The sequence below is a fragment of the Pogoniulus pusillus genome, chromosome 21 (genome assembly GCF_015220805.1).
Source record: "Pogoniulus pusillus isolate bPogPus1 chromosome 21, bPogPus1.pri, whole genome shotgun sequence".
Classification (NCBI taxonomy): domain Eukaryota; kingdom Metazoa; phylum Chordata; class Aves; order Piciformes; family Lybiidae; genus Pogoniulus; species Pogoniulus pusillus.
The window spans coordinates 8,456,693-8,477,748 of record NC_087284.1 but is presented as its reverse complement, the minus strand read 5'-3'; the positions used below and the strand labels follow the sequence as shown (position 1 = coordinate 8,477,748).

At 46.0% G+C, this 21,056-nt stretch overlaps 1 protein-coding gene across 1 annotated transcript in view; it reads left to right on the top strand.

The window, feature by feature from the left end:
* The first annotated feature begins 383 nt into the window (after positions 1-383).
* RNF152 (ring finger protein 152) overlaps positions 384-21,056 on the top strand; it is a 66,195-nt gene continuing 45,522 nt past the window's right edge. The window contains exons 1-2 of the mRNA XM_064160837.1: positions 384-567; positions 2,103-2,272. The gene's annotated coding sequence lies outside the window, so the exon portion shown is untranslated. The remainder of the gene's footprint in view (positions 568-2,102; positions 2,273-21,056) is intronic.

Sequence of the window (21,056 nt, the reverse complement as noted above, 5' to 3'; positions counted from 1 at the left end):
CGAGGTGAGGAGAAAGTTCTTCACTGAGAGAGTCATTGGGCACTGGAATGGGCTGCCTGGGGAGGTGGTGGAGTCGTCGTCCCTGGGGCAGTTCAAGGCAAGGTTGGATGTGGCACTTGGTGCCATGGTCTAGCCTTGGGCACTGTGGTAAAGGGTTGGACTTGATGATCTGTGAGGTCTCTTCCAACCTTGGTGATACTGTGATACTGTGAAAGAAACATGGAAAATTATAGAGACTGGCTGAAAAGCAGAAAGTGCTTGGAAGGAAATTTAAGCATTAGAGGGAGAAGATGAGAAAGCTGTGTTCTATCAGGACTAGCAAACTGTATTTAATTTGTTCATGTTCCTTCTGGATTATTTCAGTCTGGCAGGTGTCGGAGACCAAATGCCATACAGGCCCCCCATCCACGGAAGGCAGCAAGCACGTCACACTGAGGACGATCAACGTGCAAAACAGTCTTGAGAGCTTCAACAAAGAAATCTTCTGCCTTAGGGAGCTTCTTCTCAGCCTCCGTGGATTAAAAAGACAGCTTTGTTACAACTCGCTCCCATGAGCTCCTTCTGCAGGTTGGTTCATTATTAATGCTGAAACTGGGATGAAACAATTTAGGCTAACCTGCCCTGTGAAGAGTAGAGACATCATCCACTCCCTTTTCCACATCTCTCTATCAGTGTTCGTAGTGCATGCACACTCCTTGCAGACAGATGGGCTGGGACATCTGCTCTAACAGGTATGTAGCAACTCTTTTATGGGACCATCCAAATCCTATTGTAGTCAGTGGAAATTCCACTGGCTTTAATGGGACTTGGTGTGATCCCACAAAGCTTACACCCAGCCACACCCTTTGGCTACTTCAGAGCATTTGATTTGCTGAATAATTCAATCAGCGGGAAAGCTGAGAAGTTGAAAAATGCAAGATAAGGACTTTAATCCTTTTATTTCTTCCTTTGAGTAAGGAGAGGCGTTTTTGAAGCCTGAAAAAGTATTTAGAAGGTATTTTTTATCAGTCCATATGACACGGGAAACTTTTCAGAAGCTTTCTAGTGATTTAGAAGTCTAAGTCCAATCTGACTTCAGAAATGAAGCTCAGGCAGTTTTTCTGCCTTTCACCCACACCTCCCTGCTCTTCAGCCAGATTTGTAGGGAGAATTGTGCTCCTTTAAGGGAGATGTGAATAAGGGGGTTGAAACAATGTTTTTTAAATCAGAGATGTGTATAAGAGCTGACATGCCACAGAATTGATATTAGATACTTGAGTCAGGCAAGTGTCACAGCTCAAAGGTCTGACCTGGGAACCTCTGTACCTATTTTCCAGTGTTAGTCTTAAATGTGGAGTGGTGTGCTAGAAGACATGAGCACACTTGACTGGAGTTCTAGGAGAGTGAGTATTAATGAGACAGATCTATCAGCTTAATAAGCAGCTTATTGTCTTTTGAACAATAAGGAGGTTGTTTGCAAAAAACGTGTGCTAACTGTGAGAGAGGTTGGAAAAAGAAAGAGTTGGTTAGAGAGCTCTTCCACCACAACAGTAGAATGGATATGGCCCTGCCACATTAGTGTTCAGTAGTAGGACACTTACCAGCCAGGGTCTATAAATATATGAGGGTTGTGTGTCAAGTGGATGGGGCCAATCTCTTTTTGGTGGTGTGCAGTAATAAAACAAAGAGCAACAGCTACAAACTGGAACATAGAGGTTTCACCTCAACATGAGGAGAAACTTGTTCACATTGAGAGTGATGGAGCACTGGAACAGGCTGCCCAGACAGGTTGTAGGGTCTCCTTCCCTGGAGACTTTCAAAACCCACCTGGATGTGTTCCTGTGTGAACTACCCTAGGCGATCTTGCCTAGGCAGGGTCGTTGGACTCAATGATCTCTGGAAGTCCCTTCCAACCTCTAATTGTAATATCAAAAAATGTCAGGGGCTGGAAGGGACAAGAATACACAGGAACGTGTCCTGGTAGGTTTGAATATCTCCAGAGAGGGAGACTCCACAACTGCCCTGAGCAGCCTGTTCCAGTGTTCTGCCACCCTCACAGTGAAAAAATTCCTCCTTGTGTTTAAATGAAACTTCCTGTTAATTTTAAATGATGTCATTTTCAGGAACTGTCCTGGTGATGTGCATTCACTGCCACACTGGCCAGTGCTGGCCACATAACCACCTCAGCAGCCTTGTTTTACCACGCATGCTTCACATCTGACACTGAAATTCCAGCCCTCGGTCCTAATCCTGTTAACTATGTGAAGACACTTCAGTCTAGCTTCTTGTGCAGGTAAGGGCTGGAAAGATCAGCCAATGGTTTACAAATGTGTTATGCAAACAAGTCCACATAGACGTAGAGATTTCGGTGCCTGACTTGATTTCCTCTGCTAGAGTACGTGATGGGATGTGTCTCGGTGATCGACGGACTTTCATTGTTGGGCACAGACTGAGTGTTCTGCTCGTATTAACCCAAGAGTTTATAACACCAATCAAGGGATGTAAAACACCCTGAACCCACTGGATTGTTTAGTTCTAATGAACTGTGTTTAAAGTGTTTACACAGTGTGATTTCATCTTCTCGAGACCTGTAATGTGAACTGTGGACTTGTACTACCCTAAGGGTAATGTATGTAGTACCTGCACTAGGGTAGAGAAAATAGGAGTGGCTGAGGGAGCTGGGGTTGTTCAGCCTGGAGAAGAGGAGGCTCAGGGCAGACCTTATTGCTCTCTATACCTGAAAGGAGATCGTAGCCAGGTGGGGGTTGGTCTCTTCTCCCAGGCAACCAGTGACAGAACAAGAGGACACAGTCTCAAACTGTGCCAGGGCAGGTTTAGGCTGGATGTTAGGAAGAAGTTATTCACAAAAAGAGTGATTGCCATTGGAATGGGCTGCCCAGGGAGGTGGTGGAGACACCATCCCTGGAGGTGTTTAAAAGGAGACTGGATGAGGCATTCAGTGCCATGGTTTAGTTAATTAGAAGGTATTAGGTGATAGGTTGTACTCTATGATCTCTAAGGTCATTTCCAAGCTGACTAATGCTGTGATTCTGTGATAATCTGTTCACTTTAATTAATGTAAGAGTTGATTTGCAAGGTTTTTTTTTGTTAATTTAAAATTCTGTAACTTGTTGAAACTTTAACCTTTTGTGCTAACTTTTTCAGTCTGGTTCTGGAGGGGTGTTTCTGGTAGTTCAGCTCTTTCTAGGAAATGTTTTTTTCTGGAATGGCTTCTTGTGGAAGATGTAGCACCATTGCATTTTGAAAGGAAAACCATGATCAGGCAGTGATAACATGGAAAATCTAGTTTAATGAATGTGTCTTATGTGGCTTCTATGAAAAATACTCAGATTCTGACAAGTTAGAAACTTTTGGAACATTGCAGTAGGCACACACCTGATAGAGGCTTGTACATTTGGCTGCTGATCTCTTTCATATTTCTGTCTGTGGAGAACTTGCTCTGGTTTATGGCTGCAAGGACTAGTGGAGATTTCTGGCAATGTACTTCTTGATGCCTCCAGGCATAGCCACAGGAACATGTGCTTGGCATTCACCTACTGGACTCCAAATGGTGAGAAGGAAGGGTTCTAGCCTTTATTTGTGCAAGTGGCATAAATAGGTGGACTGAAGCAACCTAGAGAGAAAGACTGAGGCTGGGGACTTGCAGTGGAGAAGATGCTTGGTCCCCACTGTAGGAAGCCTGGTCTGGGAGCTGCAATCGGAAAGTGGGACTGGAAGTTGCCTGGGTGAAATGTGGGCAACAGCCTGGCAAGGAAAACAGAGGAGATTATACTTAAGAGTGGGGAGTGGCCTCCCAGGGGTGAGGGCACAAAGAGCCTGGGATGTAGAACTGCAGTAGTGGCATGGGGACAGGTAACAGAGGAGGTCAGTGGTGGGGAGTGCGATGATGGAGTTGTGTTGCCAAGATCCTATGCAACCAAAGGGGTGCCCAGGATGCTGTGAGAAGCAGCATGCATCCGTCTAATTGAAGCCTAGGATTATGTCAAGAGTCACTTGCACAGTCAGCCTTAATTTGGGCATTCTCTAATTTTGAATGCTTGTTTGCAACCTCAACTCTTTTTCTAGCTGAGCTTTTTGTCAGTGATAGGACTCTCTGTAGTGAGCTGGTGCCAAAGGGTCACCATGATGCTGTAGTATGCAAGTCCTGAACAGTGAATGAAGTAGTTGTTGGACTTATTAAATTATGCTGAAATATCTCCATGTCATTTATTTGTGTTGTATTTATATATGGGGGATGTAATTCTCTTAAACCTCAGCTACTTCAGAGGAAGAGAGTGAATTACCATAGATGAATGAGGGGCCGACTAATGGATTTTCAATATAGTTAATACCCAGCAACAAATCCACTGTTGCTTTGGATAACAAAAGAGTTTAGTGTTGTTGTTGTTGTTTTAATAATCAAGTTTTGGTGATTGAAATTCACTGATGTGAGAATATTTTTCACATATATGTTTTACTTTTTTGTTTAATATATAGCGAGCTATTAATTATTGAGAAGATACTGCTATGACTCTGTCCTGTCAGATGATAGAAAACAAAGGATAAAGATTTTGTTCATCTAAACATTGCCTTGTGATGGGGCATGGGGAGATAAAAGTGCAGCTCTGCAGATAATTGCCAGAGCTCATAAACACTTTTTTCCCCTCTTTCATTTCTTGACAACCGCAGCAGCAGAGACGATATCCAGGACTGCACAGAGAGTAACCACTGTGACAGCACCTCTGCTGTGTTTATCTAGCACTCTGTACTGGCAGTAAACATTCAAAATGTTCCATGGCAGGGAAGCTGGGTTAGATGATCTCCAACGTCTCTTCAGCCTAAGCTGTCATATGATTCTATGAAAACCCAGCAGGAGACAGCCCTGAGCACCTTGCTGTTCCTGACTCTGCTGTTAGACAGTAGGATTTTCAGACATCCCTTCCTACCTCAGCCTTGCCAAGCTGAAGGCTGGTAGCTGGGATGCCAGGGTGGCACATGTCAAGCACATCCACACAGCCTGCCCTGTGGCTGATGGTGAGGTGGTGCTGGGACCTACCAGCTGGTGGGACACAGGATTTATATCTCCTCTGAGATGGTTTCCCAAATCTTGTTTAAGCTTGGCACCACTTTGAGGGAGCAAAAGGGATCTATCATCAGGCCCAAGTGCTCTCCTCAATTGGGACCCTCAGGGGGCTACTTGCTTTGCCTACCTTTGGGCACTACATTTCAAGGCAGGACACTTTTCCCCTTATCATGTTTGTGGAAGGAGATAAGCCTGGGCAGAATGTGCCACAGAGTATCCAGGCTGGGTTCTGACTCTGAATCACTTCCTGGGACATCTGCTCTTTGGTTGTAAAGACAGCCAGCTGATAGTGAAGGAGCAGCTTCCCCACATTTTGTACTTAGAGATGTCGATGCACCTTTATTTTAAAGTTTGCAGCTAACAGATGTGCACTGACAAACTACCATAGGAGAAGACTATCAGTCAGGTTTCTGTACCTAACACAAGGACCAGGCTGAATGGCATACAGATGAATTTATTTTTCTTCTATGGTAGGCATAATGACTATCTCCTCCTGCTTGAAGCCTTTAATATTAGCAGGTGGGTGTAGGCTCTCCTCTTAACTGGGAAATGACTTTTTTTTTGGTGAAAAAGAGAGAGACTCAAAGCAATTTATTAAACTGAGCCACCACAAATATGTGGCCTTTTTACATGCCCGTTTTCAGTGTAGTGATCTGTAAAAATACTCACTCTGCTGCAAATTTTAGAGCATGCCATAAACCAGTGTTTTATGGAAGAGAACAAGGGAGAGTGTACGAGCCTGTCAGATTTCAATGAGCTAAAAAGTTAATTTTATTTTTATCACAAGGTATCAATGTGAGGAGTGACAGTTACCTGTGGGCAGTGGGGCTTGAGCCTGTTTCCTTCCACTGATAGATGCTTTTTTAATTTCTATGGCCTCTCCTGTTGCCTTGCAGTTTTAGGCAACAGCCTTCTGTGAAGCTTTTCATAGAATCATAGAATTGTCAGGGTTGGAAGGGACCTTAAGGATCATCTAGTTCCAACCCCCCTGTGCCATGGGCAGGGACACTTCTCACTGGATCAGGTTGCCCAGAGCCACATCTAACCTGGCCTTAAAATCTGCCAGAGACGAGGCTTCCGCCACCTCTATGGGCAACCTGTTCCAGTGTCTCACCACCCTCACGGTAAAGAACTTTTTCTTAACATCTAATCTAAATTTGCCCTTCTCTAGCTTGGGTCCTTTTGCTCTAGGTGTGAGATTTGACAGGCCCTGACTCAGCAGCAATTTTAATGGTTAATGTAATATTTACCCATTAGCCCCAGAGGTCTGAGACAGTAGAAGTTTTCATTTCTTTCCACTGAAGGATGTAGTAGAATCATAGAATCAACCAGGTTGGAAGAGACCTCCAAGATCATCCAGTCCAACCTATCCCCCAGCCCTATCCAGTCAACTAGACCATGGCACTAAGTGCCTCATTGAGTCTTTTCTTGAAGACCTCCAGGGATGGTGTCTCCACCACCTCCCTGGGCAGCCCATTCCAATGGGAAATCACTCTTTCTGTGAAGAACTTCCTCCTAACATCCAACCTATACTTCTCCTGGCACAACTTGAGACTGTGTCCCCTTGTTCTATTGGTGGTTGCCTGGGAGAGGAGGCCACCCCCCACCTAGCTACAATGTCCCTTCAGGTAGTTGTAAACAGCAATGAGGTCACTCCTGAGCCCCCTCTTCTCCAGGCTGAACAACCCCAGCTCCCTCAGCCTCTCCTCGTAGGGTTTGTGTTCCAGGCCTTTAAGCAGCTTTGTCACCCTTCTCTGGACATGTTCCAGCACCTCAACATCTCTCTTGAATTGAGGAGCCCAGAACTGGACACAGCACTCAAGGTGTGGCCTAACCAGTGCTGAGTACAGGGGCAGAATAACCTCCCTTGTCCTACTGGCCACACTGTTCCTGATACAGGCATTGGCTGTCTTGGCCACCTGGGCACACTGCTGGCTCATCTTCAGCCTACTATCCACCAGTAGCCCCAGGTCCCTTTCTTCCTGTCTGCTCTCCAGCCACTCTGTCTCTAGCCTGTAGTGCTGCTTGGGGTTGTGGTGGCCAAAGTGCAGAACCCTGCACTCGGCCTTGTTAAATATCATCCCATTGGCCTCTGCCCACCTATCCAGCCTGTCTAGGTCCCTCTGCAGGGCTCTCTTACCCTCCAAAAGATCAACACCTGCTCCTAGCTTGGTGTAATGTGGGCAGGAGATACCATGAAGTTTGGTTAGGTACTGCTATCTCGTACATGTGTACTTGCTAGCTCCCAGGCTGAATGGAGAAGTACTGAGATTTCCCTTTCTCTTGCTTGGTGGGAACTTAAAGCAGTTTCTTTCATCTGCCCCATTAGTGATTTCAAACAGGAAAAACAGAGTAAGGACAGTAATGTCCCTGATTTTTCTTCCTCTGACAGCTTGGCCAATGGTTTCAAAAGCAGCTGAAGGAAAACAGGAAGACAGGAAGATACACAGACAGCATGACGATATAAACTTTCTCTAGGAAACTAGGCTAAAAAAAATTCCTAATCTTCTTAGTAACAGAACAAACCTTGGGAATATGATTTAAATCTCCACTCTTGGCTTGGAAATTAAAAGGAATAGGTCCTCTATGGGATGATTATTTTTAAAACGTTCACAAACTCAAATTTGATTTTATGATTATTTGGTGACTTGCTCCCAGAGCTGAAAGTCTGACAGTGAAGACTTATAGATATACTGCTTGAGAAGTCTTTTAGGTGATCATAACAGAGAAACCAGGAGTTAGCTTTGTTATAGTATCCTAGTGCTATGTCAGCATGTGTAGGAATTGTTCCTTTTATCCCCATCAATGATGGGAGGCTTCACCTTACCAGTATGAGCTAGAGTGACTGTTTTCAAAATCAGTTAGTTGTAATTGATTGCTACATGTGCTGTGCTTATAAAAATCATTAGAAAAATACACATGTAAGGAAGAAAGAATAGTCCCTTGAGAGAACAGCAACAGGTAGAAGATAGCATGGGGCTGTCCTTCACACCTCTGCTGCCAGGTGAGGCCTTTTAGGCATTTTTATCAGGTAAGCACTGAAAAGGGCAGAGCCAAAGTACCTGATGCCTTCTACAAATCTCTGCCCTGATGAAAAGAAGTTTTATAGAAAGAAATTGTGTGGAGCAATCTGAAGCTGAAATCTATTTCCCTCCCTCTATTTCAAGTCTATTGCTGGGAACTCTTCAAGACTTTTTTCCCTAGAGATTTAAAGACTTTTCTCATAACAGGTGCAGCCTGGGGGATGACCGCAGCAGTAACGAACAAATCCTCCTGGGAGTAATTGCGCTTCCTTTGCCCTTCCTTTTGTCTTACATCTATCTGATAGCACTTCTGCCAGGAGCTATACACATACATTAACTTAATCTGTTCGGTAGAGGAAGATCAGATGCTAAAATCTAAGCTTCTGCAGTACCTCTTCATAGAATCAGTCAGGGTTGGAAGGGATCACAAGGATCATCTAGTCCCAACCCCCGTGCCATGGGCAGGGACACCCTACCCTAGATAAGGCTGGCCAGAGCCAGACTGATCTTCCAGGATCAGGACCCTCTATTTGCATGCAGGAGAAGACATATTTGATTCTTTGCTGTCCACTTAAGCCACATAGGGATGTCTTGGGGTGTCTTGGTCTCAGCTGAGCTGTCTAAACTCTGCTGTAATGAGAAACCACAGCAGCAAGAACAACAATATAATTAATGAAGTCATCGTGTCAATGTTCTTCAACACTGCCTTGCAGCATCTGTCTCAGGGGGCAAGTTGTCCTCCTCTATATGTGTAGTTTCCAGCCTCTCTGGTGGACATAATTTGCTGGTGCTTAGTTGGAGAGATGTTTGTTTCTGTTTTGCAATGAATTTTCTTCTCTCGTGTCCATGGAGATCTGGTACTGTAGCAGTGCTTGTAGGCATTAGCTGCCACTTGTTTTCTAAGGAGGAAAAGAGGAACTGATCGAGGGAATGGCAAGGACTTGGAACACAGAGGTGTGTAAGGAGTTGTACCTCCAAAACTTCTCCAACTTGGTGTATCTCTTCAAAACCAGGCTGTTATACCAAGAACCGGTGTAGAATTGGTGTAAGGATCTCTTTAAACTGTAAAAACAACCATGCACACCCCACGCTCCCTAGCACCTCAGAGACTTTTTCTGAACAAAACTTGGAGAACCTTGAGTGGGAGTCATAACCTGCATGTTTGCTCTTCAGATTAGTCAGATGCAGGGTGGGGAGAAGAGCAGCAAAATCTTTTGTGCAGTCTTTCTATCCAATCAGCAGAGAAGTGAAAGTCAGCTACGTGTGCTAAAATGATGCCTCATGAGAGGTCAGGGATAGTAGTGACTAATACTCTGGAGGCAGCCAAGAGAGGTAGTTGAAATTTGGGCTATTTGACTTCTGCTTTATCTCAGTTGTTTGACTAGGAATGTTTGAAGCTGAAGAAACACTGTGGGATGCAAAAATCTGCTTTGCATGTTCATTCTGAGACTGGTAATTGAGTTTAAAATATTTATGACAGAACCTGGAGTTGTACTAGCGAATGCACTGTAGACTTAACTTGTTGGGGACCCTGCTCTGCAAATAGCCCCGTCACAGAGGAGACAGGGGAGAAAGAAAGGGAGGATACCAAGCAGACTTTTGTAAAAACGATTTACTTTGCTAGTTACAGAGGTCTGATTCCCCCACAGGCAATGGTTTCAGTGTGGAGCTGCAGAAGCTGGAGTACTTGAGTACTGTATTCGGTTTTAGGGCCCTTGCTACATGAAAAGGCACTGAGGTGCTGGAGTGGATCCAAATGACAATTAAGGTGATCTGCTGAACAGGTCTTATGAGGAGTGGCTAAGAGATCTGGGATTGTTTGGACTAGAGAAGACTTTATTGCTTTTCACAGCTACTTAAAAGGAGGTTGTAGCTAAGTGGGTGTTGGTCTCTTCTCCCTAGTAGCAAGTGATAGACAAGAAGAAGTGGCCTCAAGTTGTACCAGAGGGAGTTTTAGATTGGATATTCGAAGAAATTTAACTGAAAGTGTTACAAAATAGCCTGCTCAAGGAGGTGGTTCAATCACCGTTCCTGGAGGTATTTGAAAGATACATAGATGGGGTGCTAAGGAACATGGTTTAGCACCAGATTTGGAAGAGCTAGAGAATGACCTTAAGGGTCTTTTATCACTATAAAAGTGATTCCACAAGGAGAGGGCTGTTCTAACTAAAATCAGAATCTGGATAAGATCGCGTTTGTTTTCATGCTACTTGTAACCCTTTGCCCCCAACACTGCCAGCTCCGCAGAAAGTCGAGGTGATGAGAAGTGGAAAGATGCTTCCTTGCCCTTGCCGTTTGTAGCTCTTATTGCTTGCCATTACTGATGCCATGTGAGGCACTAGGAGGTACAGATGCATTTTTTCTTTAACTGATGATGTAAACAGGATTATTTTCTCTGCAGGCAGCTCAAGAGAAACAAATCTGTGTGCCTGTGCTGTGTAGCAGGTGTAGGCCTTGGTGCAATGATTAAAAGTGAGGCCTTATTCCCTTGCCCAGCCTCGAGTCTGCTACAGTAAGGCAACATGCCACATGTGCCTATTAATTACTTTAATGTGCACCAGTAATACAGCTCTAAGCCTCCGGCCGGGATTGAAGATCTTCCAGGCTCAAGGCAGCGGTTACGTGAGCCGGAGAACACGCCTTCCACGGGGACCTCAACAGCCCTCTGCACCTCGTGGAGGCAGCTTTGAAGGGTGTGCAGGACGTGCACCGCTCTGCCCGCTGCACCGAGGACGACAGCTCAAGTGCAGTTGTCTCACGCTCTGGGCCAAGGTAGAACAAGCTGCGTTTTACAGCCGCAGAGCCCTTTCCAAGCGCTCAGGAGCCCCACCGGCGTTTTCTTTTCCCTCTGCCCTCTGGCGGGATCAGGCTGAGCAGGGGATAGCGACGGCTGCCGCTGCCCCCACTGCTGCAGGTCACCCCGCTCTCAGCCCAGGCTGCCGCCTTTCCCCGCCCGGGGCGACGGTGGCTCCTGGTCCCAGTCCCGCCACTCCACCCCGGGCAGCTGTGGCCCGAGTGGAGCGGAGCGGACTGTGATCCGCAGCGGCTCCGGCGGTCCCCGCCGCCTCGCTCCGCCTCGTCCCCGCACCTCGGGGGGCGGGGAGGGGGGACCGGGGGGCGGTGCCGGCTGCCGGGGTGAGGGCGCCGGCTGCGGCAGCGGGCGCGGGGCTGCCACCCCGCGGGCAGGCGCGGCGGCAGTGGATGGCGGCAAGGTCAGTGGGTATCCGCTCCCCACCGCCTGGGCTCCCTTTCTGGCCAGCCCCCTCGGGGGCGATGCTCAATGCGTTAGATCCAGCGGCGAGGGCCGCCTTTCCCTCCGCCCCTTCCCGGCACGGCAGCGGGGAGCGGAGCCGCCGCGGGCGCGGATGCCCCCCGCCACGCCTCCCTCCCGCCCGTGCGAGGGGGAGACGCGGGTTTCGTAACCGCCTGCCCCGCCGCGGACTGCTTGCTGCGGGCAGAGCAGGGCTCCGCTGTCGCCGCTGCGGCCGCTGCCCGACTTCGCCGCTGCCACCCGGCGCTCCCTCCGCGGCGCCCGTCAACCGGCGAGCAGAACAGAGCCAGGCGTGATGCTAGGTCCAGGTGATCCGCCGAAACGCGCGTCCCGGGAGAGTGGCGGGGCGCGAAGGTTACTTTGAAACCCGGCAGGGTTGCGCCTGCATCTCATCAGCCGAGGAGGGTTAGCCTTGTGCTGCTTCGCGAGCAAGTACATCCAGAAAACTTAGACAGGGTTTTGGTGGGGGTCCTTTGTTCATGTTGGAGGTTTGCTGTTGGGTTTGGGTTGGTTGGTTGTGTTTTGTGTTTTTTTTTTTTTTAGTTTCCCCTCTTTCCTTACGCTGGCTATTAGAGGAGAAGAAATGCAGTAACACGGGTGCTGTCATTAAGTGCTAGGCATCTCTCTGGCCTTTATTTTTTTCTTTTTTTAACCAGACAAAAGGAGAGGGACGAAGCCCTTTGCCTATGTAGGATCCCCTCTCTGCAGAGTGGCAGCGTTCAGAGTTTGTCACGGCGTACGATGCCTCCTGGCTGAGGTCGAGCTGCAAAAAAAAAATGATTTACGAGCCCAGCCGGCATCCGTCACCCGACCGCTTTGTTCCGAAATGCCGTCCGGTGGAGGGACTTGTCCGCCTTCTCTGGGATGTGGATACGCTTAAGATGTTTGCAGGAGGCTGTTATCTGAGGAGGCGTTAAGGGGGTGTGTTTGTGTAATAGGTGTCTGAGAAGAAAAAGAAGGGAAAAAAACGCAAACAGGCTTTTGATAAGGTCTCATAAGTCGAAATATAAACAGTAATTCCTCCGTTCCTGTTTCTTCCCTGAAACTCTTTTTCTCCTAACCGAGATGGTCCATGTTTTTTTTTTTTCCTGTTGTACTTGTTTGTGGGTTTTGATTGTTTTATTTTATTTACACCTTTTTTGTAAGTGCATTTCAGAGCTTCTTTCGGGTATGAATTCGGTTAGGTTTTGGTTCTGACTGAGGACTCTGGAAAATGGTGGTAACCTTCCAACTTCTTAGGAGTTATGAAGGTCTTGATTTTAGCTTTCCTGTACTCACGCTGGTGTCACAGGCCTTTTTGAAATGTCCACTGAGTCTGAACTAATGCAGAGCTCTTGGGATGATAGTCATAGCAATTTAGGAAAAAAACCTTCTGGAAACGCTATTTTTGGCTGTGAAACTTAACAATGCGCGACTGGATTCCAGCTTCTTGTTAATTGCCTGAAAGGCGAAACGTAGCCCTGGCCGAGGACTGCGGAGCTGGGACAGCCTTGTGCTGTTGCTGTTCGCGGCATTGATGTGTCCATGACTGTCGGGACGGGGCTCTGTGGAAAATTCCTGCCGCGCACACTCTTTTGTTGACAGTGTAGTTGAAAAGCCCAAACCTCTGGTTCAAACCTGTAAGGTCTGTCAGAGGCTTTGGACAGCTTGCCAGGTATGTGAAGACAAATGAAAAAGGTGTTTATTTTCTGCTGCTTGTGTAAGGGAAGGAAAGTTGCTGGAGCCACACCTGATGGAAGTTTTGTGCGCCTGTTATAAAATCTCTGAAGGAGCACTGGATAGTTCTATGAAATAGCCGGGTTAGAAATGACAACAGGACAATAAATATTATCTCATCCTCTCAGTGCTTAAAATCTACATACAAATACAATAACTGATCCAGAGATCTACTATAGCTTAGTGGAGTTCACAGGAAACAGGCAGGTAGATGGTTCTGTTTGCTGGTGACCCTTCCCCAGGTGACTTCACTCGAAGTAGTTTTGCCAAAATCTCCGAGTATGTTTTTGTTGTGCCTGTTCCTAGCTCCAGATCAGGGTTCTCACCTTGACCCCTCCATGAACTGGAGGAGCAGTTCCATCAGTCATAGTCTGATGGAGGCTTCAGCATAGCTCTAACTTCAGTTGTGTGTGTGTCCCAGTGAAATTATAGAGGGATACTCACAAGCGAGCTTGCATGCAAGGATTTTAAGCTCAGGGCTGTGTCTTGTAAGCTTTCCAGGGTGTGAAAATGCACATCTTTTTTACATGCATGGTGCTGAGAACAAATGCCATATCGTGTTTGAGTTCATTATGGAAGAGCTGACCTTACTCAGAACTAATTCTGGCAGAGTAGAAGAAGTGGTACTTCTCTACTGGCGTTTTATGGAGGATTGGTTTGTGCTTGGATTCTGAAGTCTTGCTGGAAGCTAATGAAGCTTATACTTTTGAATGCACAAGCCATCCTTTTGGATCAGAGTTTACATTTCTAAGTCAGTGAAATACTTTTCAAACTGTGACCCCAATCGGTTGATGGTGCCTGAAGGATGCAGCAATAGAGGGATGCATGTGACCTAGATGATGCCATGATCTGTTGGCATGACTCTACTCCAGTAATTTGTGATTTTGACCACATTGTTGTTGACTCTGGGACCTGGCCTAAGGTACTGGCCTTTTAGAAGGGTGGTCTTACATTGCTGTACTTAGTTGTCAGCCAGTTCTGCAGCCCTGCTGTACATCAAGTAGCAGTTATTCGGGCAAGTAATTCCACTAGATTGAGTGTGGTTGTTCACCTGAGTAAATGGTGTGCAATCGGAGTTCAAGGTAGCAGATTTTGGGTGTAAGTGCTCTTTTGTGGAGAATGTGTGAAGTTAGTTTCCAGAGCTTGAGATCCTGGCATGCCTTAAATTCTCTCTTTTTCTCACTCTTTGCCTCCGTCTGGTGAATGGGTGGGCTGGAAGTGAAGTGAGAGGCTTAACTTTCCTCCCCTTTACAGTAAGCTGCTCTTCCAGAGAAATTCCACAGCTGTTTCAGAGACTACAGAGTTGTCTGCTTGCTTTGCTGATGCTATTTACTGCGCAAATAGTTTTCCTGCTGCTGAAAAGGGAGCAAAAGAGCTCCTGGAACTGACACAGCTTTGCACTGTGGTAGCCTCCTCTTAGCCCTCATCAGCGCAAGCTGATGGTGCAGCGGACCTGACAAGAGATCAGGATTTACAGCACAGCTGGCCCCTGCCTCAAGGGCGCCCTCTTGTGTGCAGGTAGCCAAGTGCTAGCAGTGTGGGCTGAGGGATGCTAGGGACGGTGAGGAAACAAAAGCTGTAATCTCTGAGTTGAGATCACCTCAGTGGCTGGGGCTTGTGAAGGAGTGGCCCAGCACCTTACGTATGCACTGAATAATAGTTCTTCAGCCCTGACAAGGCATTTCACCCCTTTCAGATGCAAATAGCCTTGCCTTCCCCATCTTCCTGATGCAGAAGTTACCTCTTCAGAGTAACTGCCAACTGTAAATAAGTTTGCCTTCCTTCTTGCTCCAGCTGCAAAAGCTGGGCAGTTACAGAGCTTTTCTGCAGTGTGTGCCATGCAGCTGAAAGGCTTTGAGCTGTCTTTCCTGGGATGCAGCTTGATGTGGAAATGCCACTAATCAAACACAATATAGTTTTTATCTGGTTTTATTTCATTTCATTTTAACTTAGTTTCTCCAGGAAATGAGTAGTGTCTGTCTCCTGCCCTTTGTGTTTGGCCAGTTTCAACCAGATTGCACCCATGGCAGGCAGTCTTGAAGATCATTCATTTCCCACTTGTTTTTGTTAAGATTAGTGGCTGGCTGAGAAATCTTCGAAGCAGTGCTCTCTCTGAAGAAAAGGAGACTTGTTTGCATCTGTCTCCATTCTGTATGGCAGCAGCTGCCCAGCAAGACATTGCATCTATGGTACTCAAACATGTAACATTTTCCTATCCCTAGCCATTTTGTGAGGTGTGCATGATTGTTCTCCTGGGCAGCAGGGGTGAGTGTGGGGTAGCACTGGAAGGACCTGCAGTGCCTGTGACAGAGGGGCAGGAAAGCAGAGGATGCAAATTTCTAGTAGACAGGTTACTTCACTGCTTGGTTACCTTTTCGTTTGTCAAGCTGACAGCCATAAATTGAATGCTGCTTTCCTCGCCCTCATGCACACCTGGGGCTGCACGGAGGTGGGCATCAGAGCAGATGGGAACATGCAGCCTAGGCAGAACATAGGCAGAGGTGTGTGTGTGCACAACTTGTCTATGTGCAATGGCAGTGTGATTAGGTGTTCATTGATGTCATCCTGTTGAATTCAGCGTTTATTTGACAGTAGTGAAAAGCTGACATTTAGCACCATTCATTTCTCCCAGAATAGCTTCTGCGAGTGAATACAGTCTCTGATTCCCACACAGTCCCATTCCCATAGTTACTTTAGACAGGTGTGTACTTGGGCTGATGCTGTGCTGTGAGATGCTAGGGACATACTTCTGTACTGTTGAGCATCCCAGAGTTGCTGCAGCTGGGTCTGGCAGGGGTGCTTTGAGTGATCTTCCTCAGAAATCTAGGCTAACCTACAATAGGAAAAGTGGTATTACCCTCACCAAGGTTGTGTCTGTACTGGAAAACTTTTCAGTATAGCTTTGCTGGGCACTTTTCTTCCAGATCTGGACTGAAGAAAAGGACAGGCACCCAGCACAAGGAATTAGGAGTGTCAAGGTATCAAGGAGCATGCATGGGATGCACGTGCAATTTGTCAGCCAGTGCATGTTTTTCTACCCTCTCTGTTGCTGCTGGTCCTCAGATGATACGTGTCTGTTGTCTTGTGGCATAGTCTGGCTATTCAGAGATTGGCAGTGTCACTCTCCATCGTGAATATTGTGTGTCACCCGAGAGGGCTGAGCTGAATCTCTAAACACACATATGCAACTCCTTTTCAGACAGACTGTGATGCAGCTAAGATCAGATACATCTGTCAAGGTGAGATGGAAGGAGGAACTGTGTAGCTGGCACCCCATCATGGGTTACAGAACACAGAGCACCAAGCCATGCCAACCAGGCAAAGTGGGATGCTGTTCTGTCTCTCCCACACGAATTCTGCCTGCTGGAAATGAGGTTGAGCACCTCTGGCATTTGTCTGTAAGTTTCTCCTCTGTTAGGGAAATGGCACTTAGTGAAGGAAAATACCTCTTTTCCTTCCCTTCCTTTCCCCTCCTTTGCACCAGCTTCTGCCACTGGCAGCTTGGCAGGGTAGAAGATGACTATGATAGCTAAGAATTAGCTCATGGGCTCAGACCAGGCATTCTGTGCAGGTCCCTCTTCTGGTGGTGCTGGCCACCCAAGCTTCAGTTGTGAGAAATCCTGGAACAGAGGCAGCAGTGGGGTAAAACATTGTTGCTGTAACATTTCTGACTGCGTTAACTGTAATGTGATAACTACATGTATTTAGTGATGATTTAAATCAAACTAAGAGGATTGTATGCCAAGATGGAAGGATTGCGCTGCTTGCACCACTAGGATGGATTTTTCCAGAGTAGAGTTCTTCTAAAAGATGTGCACTGGAGAAAGCTGGTGTGGCCCTGGTGCCCGGGATACTGCAGGCTCTGAATGGATGCACTTTAGGGACTTGATAGCTCCGCATTTTGCAGGCTCCGCTTTCTGCCAGTGGGGAAAGATGTAAGTGAAGCTTGCTTTGTGAGGAACAAAAAGATCGTGCAAAGCTTGTGCTAGTAGCTGCCAGCACCTGTAGCTAGAAATACAAGGTAAAGCTACTACTTATGAAATGAAAAAGTGTGTGTGTGTGTTTACAAACAGGGGAATACAGAAACAATGCTTTTTAAAAAGCATGAAGCCTACACAGTGAGCGTGCTGTCAGACACATTGCCTCTTGCCAGCTACTACAATCCACAAATAAAACAAGTTAGCTTGTTGCTATTGCAGCTGCATTGTCTCATGAAGGAGGGTGAGCCAGCTTCGTCTGATTCTGAGAAATGCAATAACAATTTGCCTGAAATCCAAGGAGTGCAGGGTAATTTACTTAAAAAAAACTAATATGAACAAATAAAGCCATAATTTCTGCTTGCAGTTGCTCTTAGAAGGTGCTTATTGGCTGTCTTCACCAGGAAACACAATCTGGAGGTGTTCAGCTTCTTCCCTGACCTGCAGTTAACAGCAATAATTAAACAAATTTTCATGTGAGAGGTAGTAGGGATTCAGTGGCTTGGGCATAAGGCTGCCTTTGGGGTCATTTAGTATCCAGGCCTTGGGAGCTTTAATTCTACCTTTGGGTAAAGCACATCAGTGTCTCTGATGTTTAAGTCTGATCCCTTATAGTTCATTTCAGTGCAAGTGATTAATACAGGTCTTTGTTTCCTCCTCTTAATGTTTGTGCATGAAATTGAAATTTAGACAGAAAGTCTCCCTCTTTCCTCCCTGCCCTTTACCTCCTATAAAGGTGGAGAAAAAAAGCCAGCAATTCACAGACATGATGCTGGAGGCATTAGTCGTGTTGGGAGCGCAGTCTGCTAGTTATTCCACATGTTATTAATGATGAAAAGATATAAACATGAGCTCTTAATTATGTTCCATTTTAATTACTTACAAAATAATGACATTAGGAGAACAATGGGGTTACAAAATCAGGCAGACAAAAGTAAGGAAGTGCCAGGACTAACTGCATGGTTTCCCTCTGCATTGTGATACATTTAGAACTGCGTAACTTTTTTCCTTTGTGGAGTCCCCCTTTCAGTGGATAGGTTGTCACTGCATAATTCACTTTCTGTTCCCCATATTTACTTTTTTTTGCATGTGTCTCCACATCTATTTATTTCATGCTCTACCCAATCGATGTACTGAGCAGTGCTGCTAATTCCTTCCTGAGAGCTTTGCAGTTGGGAAAGTTCTTATTGTTGCAACAGCTCAGGTACAGGTACTTTCTTCATTTTCATAGCTGAGGAGTGGAGGTAAAGAGCAAATAAAAGCTCAGATGATTGAAATGCCTTCAGTGTTGGCTGCTTGAAAGAAATAGGTAGGAATGATTTTATTTTTCACTCACCTCAGAGTACCTTGCATGATGTAGCAGTTCATCTGCTGGAAACACAGATGATGAGCGGTTGGTGTCAAGTGCCTGGGGCCAATCTCTTTTCTGTGGTCCGCAGCAGTAAGACAAGGAGCAGCAGCTACAAATTGGAACACCTCACCATGAGGATGGACTTCTTTACAGTGAGGGTGACAGAGCACTCAAACAGGTTGCCCAGAGAGAGGTTGTGGAGTCTCCTTCTCTGGAGACTTTGAAAACCTGACTGAATGCTTTCCTGTGCAAACTACCCTAGGGAATCCTGCCTAGGCAGGGGGGTTGAAATCAATGGTCTCTGGAGGTCCCTTCTAAACTCTAAGGTTCTGTGATTGGTCTCAGCACTCTTGCAGCTTTAGCCCTAGAAGTCATGCTCTTCCAGAGGATAGAGACTGCCTTTTTAGGAGTCAACTGAAAGAATAATTGTTAAGAACGTGGAGCTGACAAAAAGATAATTGTTGCCTGCAGGTGGTATGTCCAACTTCCTCGGGCAAGATGCTTATCTCTTTCTTATTTCCTGTGTTGCCACCTTCACTAATCTTCCTGACCTGCACTAAGGCAGGAATTGAGAGACAGACATCACTTTATCACACAACGTTATCTTTTTCCTAAAGCAGTTGGTCTCCAGATCTCGAATTAATCGTGATCATTGAATTGCAGACAGAATTGGTGCAAATGTATGCAGGATCTGCCTGAAATTTGTATGGGTGCTCTTCATTGTGAGAACTTTTAATCTTTGAGTGCTTAAGTTTGCAATCTCTGTATTAAAAAATTAACATAGTTGGGCTTAAACACAATTTTATAACTGTATAAAGGGAGAAATGGAAGATGACTCAAAATTAGTCCTGACACATGAATGTGCAGTGACCTAGGTAATCCAGAGGGTGGAGGCCTTTGGGTTGCAACATTCATTTCTAACCCCTGATATAATGGCCTGCTTAAGAGCACTGATGGTGGCATTTGTCGAGAGTGAGGTGACATGCTCAGAAGGTCATGTGCATGCTGCTTTGTTGGGGATTTTGTAGCCCAAAGCTAGGATACCCCCAGATCTTTTGTAAAGATGGGATGGATAAAGCTCTGGTGCTTTTTGAGTCCATTCAGACTTGCCTGTGCTCATCCTGCTTGTCCCTCAGTGGCAGACTACTTTCTCACTCCCTTAAACTCTCCCTCCCCAGTTTCACCTTCTTTTACTTCTGTCCCCACGCATCCCTAACAAAAGCCACCTATTTTCCCCCTTGCTTTCTGGTACCATTGCTCTATCTGTACCCATCTTTTATTATTACCAGTGCTATTTATCATTTTCAGAAGTGTCCCAGATGTAGATACCCAGGCACATTGATTGCAGTTTAGATCTGGAATTTTCACTTGTTCAAACTGCAGATAAATGCCAGGCCAATACCTTTGAATGAAGTATTTTAGGGGGTCTCATTCTTTTCTTTTAGCCCAGAAGCATTACTGTGGGCATCCACTAAGATCAGGCTGTGGATAAGTGACTGCTTCAGGCCAACTGTGTAAAAGCAGTATACACCTAAAGGATGTGCTTCCTTGTGTCTGAACATTTCTTTTTATGCAGTCTTGCTTGATCCCACCTACCTTCTACAATTAATCCTGGGTGGATGTGCCATTTTATGGGGTTAAAAATGAGGTTGAAATGACATCACTTCATAGAAGAGTGAGGAAGACTGGCTGCTTGTTCTTTTTTGTTCTCTGAGAATGAATAGAAGCATGATAGTACAAGCTTGCAAGTTCCAGAGGCTGGGCTTCCAGTTGAAGTACAAGTTGGTGCAACTTCAGCCACTTCTCAGAGAAGTGATGGCTGTAGTCCCAGCAAGCTGTTAGATGTTTTTGGCCTGCATGTCAGTCTTCTGACCAATTTAGTGTTCCTTCCTACTGCTTTGTTCACAGATTGGAGGGAGAAGTGGTGGTTAGTACAAACCTCACCATAGCAGTAAAAGAGTGTAGTGGTTTAAAGCTTATTAGAATGTTCTAATAAGAGAAATTAGAGCATTGGTTGTAAAAGAATAATAACACTAAGGTTCTATCATTCATCAGTTTGCAAAGAGATATAAAAATCTAACGTATACACAATTCCTTCTTCTTTGCTCTTGGGCACTGAATCTGTTCCCTTCTTTGCTCTAGGCAACCAGCAACAGAACAAGGGGGGACAGTCTCAAGTTGTGCCGGGGGAAGAATAGGCTGGATGTTAGCAGATAGTTCTTGACAGAGAGAGTGATTGGCATTGGAGTGGGCTGCCCAGGGAGGTGGTGGAGTCGCTTTCCCTGGGGGTGTTCGAGGAAAGACTGGAGGGGGCACTTAGTTCCATGGTCTAGTTGATTGGACAGGGCTGGGTGCTAGGTTGGACTGGATGACCTTGGAGGTCTCTTCCAACCTGGTTGATTCTATGATTCTACTCTTACCTCCTCCACTAACCTTGATTGACCACATAAGATATGACCTTTGCTGGTTGTTTTCTATCTGGGAGAGAGAGGGGGTGGCTTTGGGCCCTGTTGTGGTTTGGAAGTTCCCCATTTCTCCCTGCAGGTTAACCAGACTAACTCATCCATCTGGAAGTTAAGGAATGAAGCTCTGTTTACAGCATGCACAAATATACAAGCATATAGACACAACATATGTACAGGTATTTACAATTATA